This window comes from Antechinus flavipes, chromosome 4, assembly GCF_016432865.1.
Source record: "Antechinus flavipes isolate AdamAnt ecotype Samford, QLD, Australia chromosome 4, AdamAnt_v2, whole genome shotgun sequence".
In the NCBI taxonomy this organism is placed as follows: Eukaryota; Metazoa; Chordata; class Mammalia; order Dasyuromorphia; family Dasyuridae; genus Antechinus; species Antechinus flavipes.
In genome coordinates, this window is record NC_067401.1 from 45,597,628 (window position 1) to 45,609,756 (window position 12,129).

Genomic DNA, 12,129 nt, shown 5'->3' on the forward strand with positions numbered 1-12,129 from the left:
TTTAAGAGAATAAGGAGCCTGTGACCAAAAAGTTTGAGAAAAATGGCACTAAATCATGGTCTTTAAAGCTGGTTTGGGGCTCCTGCTAGATCTTATCTGATTTTCTGGCATTTTCCATTTTTAAATGCATTTGCTTCAAAGAAACTTCATTAAGACTGAAAGCTAATTGTTCATACCTGCATCTGAGTTTTGCAGTTCTATGACCACTGATTAATATGTCATTTAATTACTGGACTATGCCATATAGTATAAGAAAAGGGCTTCTTTGTGATGATAAAATTAAATTTCCCTCATGTCAGTGGAGAGCTGGTAGAAAACAAGTGCAAAATTATGTGTATATTATTAACCTATGTGTGTCTGTTGTTGCAAGGGAGGAAATGTTGAGGGGAAGAACAATATTGAAAAGTCATGGTGATGGGGGAAAACATCAATAAAACTTTTCTATTTTAATGAATCTTTATCCACTGGAGTTTTTAAATCTGTGATAACTAAGGTCATATCTTATGCAATTTAAATAATATACATGAACTGTAATGTACACAAACATAGGAAACATTTCACTTCAGAAAATCACTTGAGAGTATTTTGCCCTCCAAAAAATATTTGTGCTTAAATCAGAAATACAAGTTTCAGAAGTAGCAAGTCAATATTGATTTCATTCTTGGAAATTTATCTGAATTAATGAATATTTTAATGAAAATAAAATGTAGTCCCAAGAAATCATTACAAAACAAAATTGACATGTATATGAATTTCAGGTTTATAGGTTCATATATGGAAACGATATTAAAATTAAAACATTTTGTATTCAATCATGTGTTGATTCTTTCCAGTAGCAATGCATTTTTTAACACCTACAGGAATATAAAAAATACAACGCCAAGCTCTATTTTAAGTGTTACTGGAGTCATAATTTACTGCAAGAATAATTGTTATTGTTCAAGAAAGTCAGTTCCCATGTATAACTCATGACTCCTTATGTTCCCCCTTTTAATTTTAGTTGATTAGTAATACTAGAAGACAAAGGTGAAGAAAAGGCTAGAACACAAAATGAGTTTGTAAGGAAAACTATAAAGCAGGCTTGTTCTGCCTTCATCCAATTATACCTTCCTCTTCAGAAGAGCATACTGCTGTCCTGTTAAATAATGAGATAACTAGAAATCTATATGTAGAAATAGAATATTTCAAAATCTCCAGTGATTATCAGTATAATCAGGAAGTTTCATTTGTTTCATCACCCCAGACCAGTTACTATTTACCATCATCTGCTTTTTCTGACTCCAGACCTCCTTTCTGCCTCATTATCTGGGCCAACAGCCCGTCTTTATCTTCCTCACTTCATCCCACTTTGAACTTGGGTAGGGAAACTGTAAACCTCTTCTTATTCTGCTGTGAAAGCAAAACTGACTGAATGGAATATCTCATCTAAAATCATAAGGCCTGAATTTTGTCCACAGTATCTATAGATTTTTTTTTTTTTTTCCAGTTAGGCAGTCCTTTTTGTAACAAGGAGCACGCGGGCATTGTTCTAGGTGCATCATGTTTCGTTGAGGTTAAGTTCCCACTCTTAAGCCAAGGTAAAAAAAAAATCACAACATAAGGCCACAAACAGCTCTCTACTTGTATAAATATATTGGCCAAAATGTTAGCTGCATTCCCAGAATCTTCGAATTGGAAGAAACCTCAGAAATAATTTAGGAGACAAAATGGTATGAAAAACAGAGGAAATAAGTGTTTTTTATAAGATCTGGATTCTAATCTTTTCCCCACTTAATAGTTTTTTTAATTATTTTTTCCAATTACTTATATAGGTCATTTATTTTTTGTAAGATTTTGAGTTCCAAATTTTTTCTCCCTCCAACCTTTCTTCCCCCAAACAGAAAAAAAAATCTGATGTAGGTTAGTCATTTTAAACATTTCCATATTTGACATGTTGTAAAAGAAAAATCAGAACTGAAAGGGAAAACCATGAGAAGAAAAGAAAAATAGTGTACATTCATCTGCATTCTGCCTCCATAATTCTTTCTCTAGATGTGAAAGGCTTTTTCCATCCTAAATCTTTTGGAATTGTCTTGGATAACTGTATCACTGAGAAAGCCTAAGTCTGTCATAGTTGATAATCATATAGTCTTGTTGTTACTAGATACAATGTTCTTCTGGTTCTGCTCACTTAACTCAGCATCAGTTCATGAGAGTCTTTGCAGGTTTTTCTGAATGAATTCCAATCTTAAACTCTGTCATTTAAGAGCTTTATAAGCTCACAATCTCTCTTTGGGCTTCAAAGAGGCTTAATCTGTGAAATGACATTCCTGGAGTAAAGAATAACATTTTCATGTATCCCTTTAAGTTTTGAAAAGCACTTTCCTTGTAACATCATATAGATAAGATAGCACAAGTATCATTCCCATTTTAAAGATGAAGAAACAAGATATGAGAGGCTTATTCACCCATGACCACTAATCCAATCTCCTAACTCAAAGTCCTGTGTTATATAGTGCATGTCGCCTCTCAGATCATCAGTATGATTTCTTCTAGTCGAACCTGTTTTTCAGTGAATAGAATGAATGGACTTCACATACCAATGCAAAATCTAGATAGTTAAGCATGAAGGCACAAAGAATTAGAAAGACCTTATAATTGGCAGCTAGATGATAGAGTGCAGAATCTGGACTTAGAAAGATCTGGATTCAAATCCAGCCTCAGCCATTTCCTAGCTATATGATCCTCAACAAGTCACTCAACCCTATTTTCTTTAGTTTCCTCAGCTATAAAATGGGGGTAATAATAGTGCCTACCTCCCAGGGTTATTGCAAGGATCAAATGAGATAATAATTGTAAAGCTCTTATCATAATGCCTGGAAGGGGGTAGGCAATAAATTCCTATCTTTTACCACCTAAATATACCTAAAAAGAATTATATTTCTTTTTTTTTTTTTGGGGGGGGGCTTTAGGAAATCTCCCAGTCTTTTCTTTTCTTTTTTTTTTTTAATTTTTTATTTAATAATTACATTATATTGACACTCATTTCTGTTCCGATTTTTTTTTCCCCTCCCTCCCTCCACCCCCTCCCCTAGATGGCAAGCAGTCCTTTATATGTTGGATATGTTGCAGTATATCCTAGATACAATATATGTTTGCAGAACCGAACAGTTCTCTTGTTGCGTAGGGAGAATTGGATTCAGAAGGTATAAATAATCCGGGAAGAAAAACAAAAATGCAGATAGTTCACATTCGTTTCCCAGTGTTCTTTCTTTGGGTGTAGCTGCTTTTGTCCGTCATTTATCAATTGAAACTCAGGTCTCTTTGTCAAAGAAATCCACTTCCATCAAAATATGTCCTTCGACAACGATATTGTATGAGGACATATTTTGATGGAAGTGGATTTCTTTGACAAAGAATTATATTTCTGACGGGGACAATAATATGGTATATAATAGGGATAATATAATAGCTGCCCCAAGAAGGATAAGAGTATGGGGGCTTAGAGTTAGGAAAATTTATCTTCCTGAGTTCAAATGTGGTTTTACACGCTAACTGTGTGACTCTAGACAAGTCACTTAACCCTGTCTGCTTCAGCTTTCTCATCTGTAAAATGAGCCAGAGAAGGAAATGGCAAACCATTCCATTATCTTTGCCAAAAAAGCTCCAAAATGAGTCACAAAGAGCTGGACAGGACATAAAAATAATATATAATAGGGGCATATAGTGGGGGATTGCTGGTGATTTGATAGATCAACCAAGTGTCTGCTAAAATAGGATGTAGTATCAGGGATACCCAGGCTCTAACCATATTATGTAACTTTCTGTGGCTCTTTGAAAGTTAGAACTCAATTGATCAAACACTCAGGTTTGTTTTTGGTGGGGAGGTGGATGTTTGATTTTTTTTTTTTTTTTTTTGTCCCTGATAGACAATTATACTGATTTTATCAGCCCAAGACTGATAGAGCAATAACCAGATCCCATAATCTAGAGCAATAATGCCAACATCAAAATAGCATCCCAGCCTCATCTCATGTGATTGAAATACCTCTGCCAAAATTTTTCTCGGGTGTCCTGAGTGTAGGAAATCAACAGAAACCAAGTTTCCATCTTCAATGAGGTCGCTGTTCTGCTACCACGAGGTTTATTTCACTGCCTGCTCACACCGGCCTTTAATTAGCATCAATACTACCCTTGGCATATTCTAGCCAGTTCCTTGTCTTGGATGTTCAGGAAACTTAAAACTTTCTCTGCTACCCTAGAAATCTGTATTTCATTAGTAAAAACATCTGAATTATAATCTCAACTAGTGACTCCTCTGGGTTTCAGTCTCTTCATTTGTAAAATGAAAATAAATATACTGTATTTCATTAGTGAAAAGATCTGAATTATAATCTCAACTAGTGACTCCTCTGGGTTTCAGTCTCTTCATTTGTAAAATGGAAATAAATATACTATCATTATTCACCTTATGTGTTTTTGAAAAGAAATCACCTAGCACACTCTAACATAATGCAGAAATTAGTTATTGTAATTATTCATCTGTTCTTAGCTTGGTCAACAGTTTTTTTATTGCCCAGGACACGAGCAATGAGATTTCAAACTAAATCTTTTTGCTGAGTTTAGCTTCTTTATCTGCAGGTCCCCGGCCTCTATATGTAAAAACAAAAACAAAGGCGATTCACCTAGAAGAAGGATCTTAATGTCATCACCTCAAAGCATATACTCATCTCCTTGGAGTTCTTTCTACATTTAGACAGATTCACTCAGGAGCACAATCTTAATACTATTTTAGTCAGTGAACAAGTATTTATCAATCACAGACTCTAGGCTTGCCCCTGTGCTAAGCACTGAGGATACAAAATTAAAAAAAAAAAATCTCTACTTTCAAATTGCTTTTAGTATAAATTAGAGATAATCTCAAGGGGAGAATGCTATGATTAAGGAGGAATTCTTATCCAAGGGAAGAATTTAGCTGATACTTGAAGGAATTCAGGGGAGCCAGAAAGCAGAGGTTAAGAGAACGTTCCTGGCTTGGAGGACTGTCAGTAAAAACACTCAGAATCTGGAAAATGATTTTTGTCATGTGCAAAAAACAGTAATGAGCCCCATCTTCCTAGATTGAAGAGCATGTGGAGGGGAGTAAAGTGCAAGACAAGAAGAGGAAAAAAGGCCCACGTTATAAAAGGTTTCAAAAAAAAGCTTTTCTACTTGATCCTGGAGGTGCTGGAGAGCCACTGGAGTCTGTTGAATAGAAAGGTGACATTGTCAGACTTTTGCTTTAGGAAAATCATTTTAGTGACTGAGAGATACTGTTCGTTATAGTAAAGTGATAGATTAAAGATACAGAATAAGACACGTATGTTTCTTTTTTGCACACATATGAACATATATGTGTATGGCTGTGTGCATATACATGTATGTATGTTTGTGCATGTGTGTACACATATACATATATTTGTATATTGTGTATATATACATATAAATCAGCCTGGAGGGAATTTGTTTTGCTTGATTGTATATTATGAGAAATTGTTTATTTTCTTTTTTTTCCCAATGAGGTAGAGTTGATAAGGAAGGAACAAAAATAGATTTGTATTATTATTTTTTTAATAGAGAGGTATAGGGATGCTGTGGATATGAAATGTTGCTTGCTTCAAATGAGGATAGATAGTCATGAAAGTACAACTAGTTGTCAGAAAGAAGATTGGGGCTGGACAAGTAGATCCAAGAATCATGTAAATAGAGATGATAAAAATTATTTTTAGTTTGTGAAAAACTATCTTTAGAGATAATTGGAAAAAATACTCCTAAGGGGAAAAAACATTTAAAAGGTGAATTATTCTGTAAAGGGAGATCTTTAGAAATGAAATAAACACTCCTTATTTCACCATATTAAAAAAAAAATAGAGATGATAATTGAATCCAAGGAAGCTGATGTGATATCACCATACAAAAATAGTACAAGAATAGTATCAAGGGAGAAAAGAAGAGGCCCAGGACAGCGCGTAGAGGAACACTCCAGGTAAGGGTGTTTCCTACATGAGAATCCAACAAAGGAGACTGAGATGAAGAAGTCAGAAAAGTAGGAAGAAAACCAGGAGAGAGTGATGTCCTGAAAACTTGGAAGAGAGGTCATAAGGTAGAAGTGTCCATAAAGCTTAACAGTACTGCATTTATGAAAGTTATTATAATATATAAGTATATATATATCTTATTGTGTGTGCCCCTGTGTGTTGCTAATTATATAGAGCACATACATATATAAAGCAGTATTGGTATAAAGAAAGAAAACTATAATAAGAGGTAGAAGTCCTGGGTTCTAGTTATGGCCATGTCACTAATCAGTCATCTTAATTAGGTTACATTCTAGCCACATTGTCCTCGATTACCTATATTGATCCCTTAATAAAACAGAAGTCAGGAGGACCTGAGTTCAAATTTGCCCTCAGACACTTAACACTTCCTGAAAGTGTGACCTTGGGCAAGTCACTTAACCCCAATTGCCTCAGCAATAAATAAATAAAACAGTTCATCTCCATATTAAATTCTACTCTTCCTGAATGACTTATTCCTTCATTCTATTATTCCTCATTTCTAAATCAAGCCTCTTAATTATTTCCATCACCTGCCCTTTTTTGCCCCTGCTCACATGGTTCCCTCCCCCCCACCATGTCCCATCTCACAGCAGCAAGGCAATTTTTTTTCCTTCTCCTTCATTGATTCCCTGTCCCACTCACCACATTTCTAGATTGTTCCTCAAACCTCCCATAGCACACTCCCACCTGCCCTCTTACCTGAGGATCCCCTTTCATAATCTATGGAGAAAATAGAGAAAACAGAAGTGCTCTCTTCTTCCCTTTTCCTCAATTCACAGCTCTTGATTTCATTCCCTGTTTCTTTCAGTCTTTAAAAATGAAGTGAACTCTCCCTTTCACCATCCATGCTGATTCCTCTATGTATGCAATTGGACTCCTCCTCTCCGGTCTTTTCCAGCTAATTGCCATCCCTACTTTCTAATCTTCCATTTCTCCATATGTATATATTGCTTTTATGTTATCTACAAACATGTCTATATCTTGGCTTTTTTTTTTTTTTTTTGGCATTTTTGAAGTTATTTTGTTATCTTTTTGAATATTTTTCACATTAAAAAAAAAAAAAAAACAGTAGATTCTCCCATTCCTGCTAACTGAATGCCTCTTTTCTCAAGCAGAGTCTTTGAGAAAGTTGGCTATATTCTGTTCCTACATATCCTTTCCTTTACTCGCCTCTTAACCTTCTGCAATCTGGTCTCTGGCCTCATCACTCAACTGAAACTGCTGTCTCCAAAGTCATCAATTATCTTTTAATTGTCAAATTTAATGGCCTCTTTTCTGTCTTCATCCTTTTTGACCTCTCTACCTTCAAACTACACTGTTCCTCCCCCTTCTCTTCAAAGATATCTTCTCCTTTCTGTGTATTTGTGATTCTGTTATCTCTTAGTTCTTAAACTACCCATCTGGCCATTCTCTGTTTCCTTTGTTGGATCATCATCCTTGACACATCCTCTTATCACCCTGTCATCTCTTGCCTAGAAAATTGGTCTTCCTGCCTCAAGTCTTCCCACCGTGTGGGTCCTTCCTCCACAGATTCTAGTCACTGATTTTTCCCCCTAAAATACAGGACAATGTCTCTCTTTCCTATTCAACAAACTCCAGTGATTCCCTATTATCTCTAGAATCTGGGATGTAAGCTCTTTCTTACTTGGCCCTTTTCTACCTTCTTTCCAATCTATTCAGATATCACTCCCCACTTTGTTCTCCCAGGTGCAGACATGCTGATTTTTTGGTGTTCATTAAACACTATCTATCTTCCATCTCCATTCCCTCACTCAAATCCAATTCATTCTCTGATGTCATGGTTGTCTTGGAGAATGAAGGACAAAGAACAATAACAACCTTTGCACAAACTGGCTCCCATTTTTCTCAGGCTCTCTGATCACTCCTCTACCTCCTGGAAAACACAGCTTCCTTGAAGATTCAGCTCAAGTGTCAACATCTGCATGGGTCCCCCACTATAAGTTCCTTTCCTTCCAAGGCTACTTTGAATTTGATTTGCATATGCCTTGGACATATACACATACATTCATATGGCTGGATGGATGAATGGATGAATATATGTATGTATATGTCATTTTCCCTGTTAGAAAGTAAATTCCTTGAGAACAAATATAGTTTTGTTTTTGTAGTTGTAGTCCTAGTACTTAGCATAGAGCTTGTCACATAGTAAACTCCTAATAAAAGATATTTCATTTATCCATTCATCAATTAATACAGTGTCATTTTCCTTCCTGAACAATGCTGAAGTTAATGTCATGTTTATCATTCCACTTTTACTTATCTGAAAGAAGTAATTTAGCTTGCTCTATAATTATGAATCCTTACCTCTTTTAAACATCTCTCATCATCTCTAAATAATTCTTTTAAATTATCAAGAGAGACTCTATGGTTTCAGTGATGATCAATTATTTTTCTTGTCCCCAAAAGTTGTTAATCAGCAAAAATGACCTTTCAATTTCAGCACTCCTTCCTGGTACTGAGAGGATGAATTCACACATTTTCTTTACAGTTGGAATACTAATGTACTCATGAAAAAATTCCTTAAGTATATCAAACCATCTCTGATCTGTAAGTACTTTTCTCTCATTACATTTGGCTTGAAAATTCTTATTAAAATATGATCTGAGGACAAAAATCCATTTAAAAGATCATCTTACATCAAAGTGGAAAGAGGATTTATCATTTCCCAAAAAAACCCTGTCCTACCACATACCTTCCTTTTTCTTCTTCATGTCATGTACCACAATTTCCCCATGCTGGAAACCTGGGCTTTTATTCTCCCCTCAGGCCCTACACACAATCAGTTGAAAATTCCTGCTGAATCTACTCCACACCCTCTTTTGCATCTTCTCTTCCTTCCTTACACAGACGCCAACCTAGGATCAAACATTATCTCCTCCATTAAACTGCCAGCTAAAAGTAACCTTTGCCATTTTTCTTCTAGTATTTTGGTTGACTCTTTGCTGCTTCCTTCACTGAGTTATTGGAAAGAAAGTATCTTGAGAAACTAAAAAATTTTAGAAATACATTTAATCTTTTTTTAAAATAGTTTTTTTAATTTTCCTAAATTCATGCAAAGATAGTACTCAATATTTACCTTTGCAAAATTTTGTGTTCCAGATGTTTCTCCTTCCCCATAATTTAACTACAACTAATGATATATAAATTCTGATATATGAGACATGGAGTTCGTTAGAAGTGGTATCATTGAAAATGATAGGACCATTTTGCAAAAAAAAAAAAAAAAGCAACAAAGTAATGATTTAGAATATTCAGAAAAACTGTGAAGAATAATAGTAACATGACTGACTGAACATATGTAACCTATATTAAATTGTGTGTCAACTTATAGAGGAAAAAAATGAGGGAGAAAGGGAGAAAATTGGGAACTCAAAATTTAAAAAAAATTAATGTTGAAAATTGTACTTACATGTAATAAAATATTATTAAAAACATTAAATGATGACAAACAAAAAATAATAGTAACATTTTCAACTAAAAAAATAAATTCCATTATTAGAATTGTTTCAAAAATAGCTCATTTTCTCAAAAATCTCATATTGAAGTATAACAACTTTGCTTCATTTCCACTTTGACAAATTATAGAAGAATTTCAGTGTCTTCAATTATAATGTATCAATATGAAAAAAACTGAAATTGAAGTTGACTTCCATGTCAACTAGAACACTGGATGAATTATTAATCTGTTGCACATTTATACAACAGAATCAATTCTCAATAGTATTCTACTGCAGTTAATTGACCTTTTCTAAAAAAGGGGAATCAAAGCTGTACTTTTTGTACTTCTGAAATCATTACTTGCTGACATGACTGCAATCTTATCAACAAATCTACAACACTTTAGAATAGAGAAACCATAATCAAATTGTCACCTGCTTCATCTGGCAAGGTATCCAATTCAAGAATTTTCATATTAAAGTTGGGATTTACATGAAAATTTCTCACTAAGAAAAGAACATTCCTCTGATCTTTGAGATTAGATGAATCTTTCATAAAGCCAAGGTACAAATTCTCACCCAGTCCTGGTCATAAAATATTTTGATGTTACTGAACAAGAACATTTTTCAAAATTGCCTTGCTCAGTTTTCATGGTAACAAAAATCTGGAAACAAAAGTAGGAGCTCATTGATGGGAAATGACTCCAATGAACACATTGTGGCATATGAATGCTATACACTGTAAGAAGCAACGTATATGAATAATTCAAAAAAAACATGGAAACACAAATCAATTGTTTCAAGGAGATGAAAGGGGACCAGGAGAACAATATATACAATGACCATGATGATGTTAGACTAAAAGAGAACAGCATTCAAATTAAATGAAATTACCAATCTTTGTCCTCAAAGAATAGTATACCTCAGCTCTTTTGTGGATAGATAGTAAAAGAATAGATATATAAAATTTTGTATACACTGCTAATTACAGCTTTGTTGTTCAGCTTTTCTTAACTGCCCTTTGTTACAAAGGAACATTCTGGTGGGAGAAGGTAGGTTATGTCAGGAATTGATTTGTAAAATGCAAAAGGCACCAATAAAACTTGAAAATCAAAATGCCTTTTTATTCATGCTAATGGAAATTTAGATTCAAATAATGTACAGAGAAGTTTAATCTCAAGATGTGAAACTGAGATTATATTTTATAGTGTGATATACAATACTGCTTTTCTCACAAATCCTATTTTTTAAAAAAACTTTTATGAGAAATTTCTTCATTGGAAAACTGAAGTTCCAGATCTGACACCTAACTGATATTTTTTTGACTGAATATGCAAATGCCAGACATTCTGCCATGAGGAATATTTACTGCACTAACATTTGGATGTAAAATGTTAAGTATTGATCCTCATAAAAGTATATTGTTTTGTAAGCTCTGCTTGTTAAAAATTTACTCTCTTTCCTTGACTTTGGCATTCATTTGAATACTAAAGTAAGATTTTTAAAAGATTGCAAATGCATTTAAAGCAATTTCAAATATAGTACAGTATGAAAATAATTACTTATCATAACATTTTTCTGTATCATTTTAAGATTTACAAAGTACTCTCCTCATACCTACCCTGTCAGATAGAGTAGTACTATTTATTTAGTAGTACTTCATTTTAAAAATGAGGAAACAAAATCCATTGATTTATGTAGGGTCACATAGTGTCAAAGGTAAGATTAGAACCCAGACCTTCTGACTCTAAATTCCCTACTCTTTCCACAAAACAATTATGAGAAACAGGTGGGCATTTATTTTGTTTCCACGGTTATGATAATTAAATTGGAGAAATGAAAATTAAATCAGAAAATTGAAACCCACATGGACATCAGAGGGTGGTAAAGGGTGGAAGTTATATCGCCCAAAAAAATATAAGAATGTAAGCTCCTTAGGGCCAGGGACTGAGTTTTGTAATAAGGGCTGGCGGTCTCAGATTTGAAAAGAATTTTTTGTTCTTTGCCTTCCCTTTCTAGAATAGAAGCTCCATAGGGACAGGGACTGGATTGAATGGGAAACACTCTGCCATGTTAAGCTTTTGATAGTCACAGGTTTTCTTAACTCACATTTTTAGAAATTATGCTTTAGAAACCCCAGCCAATGGGAAAAGGAGCCAGGGGGTTGGGGAGAGGAGCTTACATTAGAGAATAAAAAATAATTGTCCCTTTGCTTATGTGTGTGTGTGTGTGTGTGTGTGTGTGTGTGTGTGTCTCAAACCAAGCTTTATATGTCAGAGACAGCGCAGAGACTTTCTCATGAGAAAATTAGAAATAAACTTTTTTCTGTACATATACTCTGACTTCTGGTGGTTTTAGTGGTCACTACCATTCCACACAAAATGCTGTAGCTTCATAATATTATTCCATATAGTGCAGTATCTGTGGACTTTGTGCCTAGAAATAGCATGACTTCCCACACCACGCCACTTTGGCTCAGGTCCCAAATGCAAACCTACTAATATTCATACATTATTATAAGTTTACATAGTATGAATGTGGTGTTTTAGGATAACAACAAATGTTGGGGTTCGGTCATGTGAAGAATTCACAAT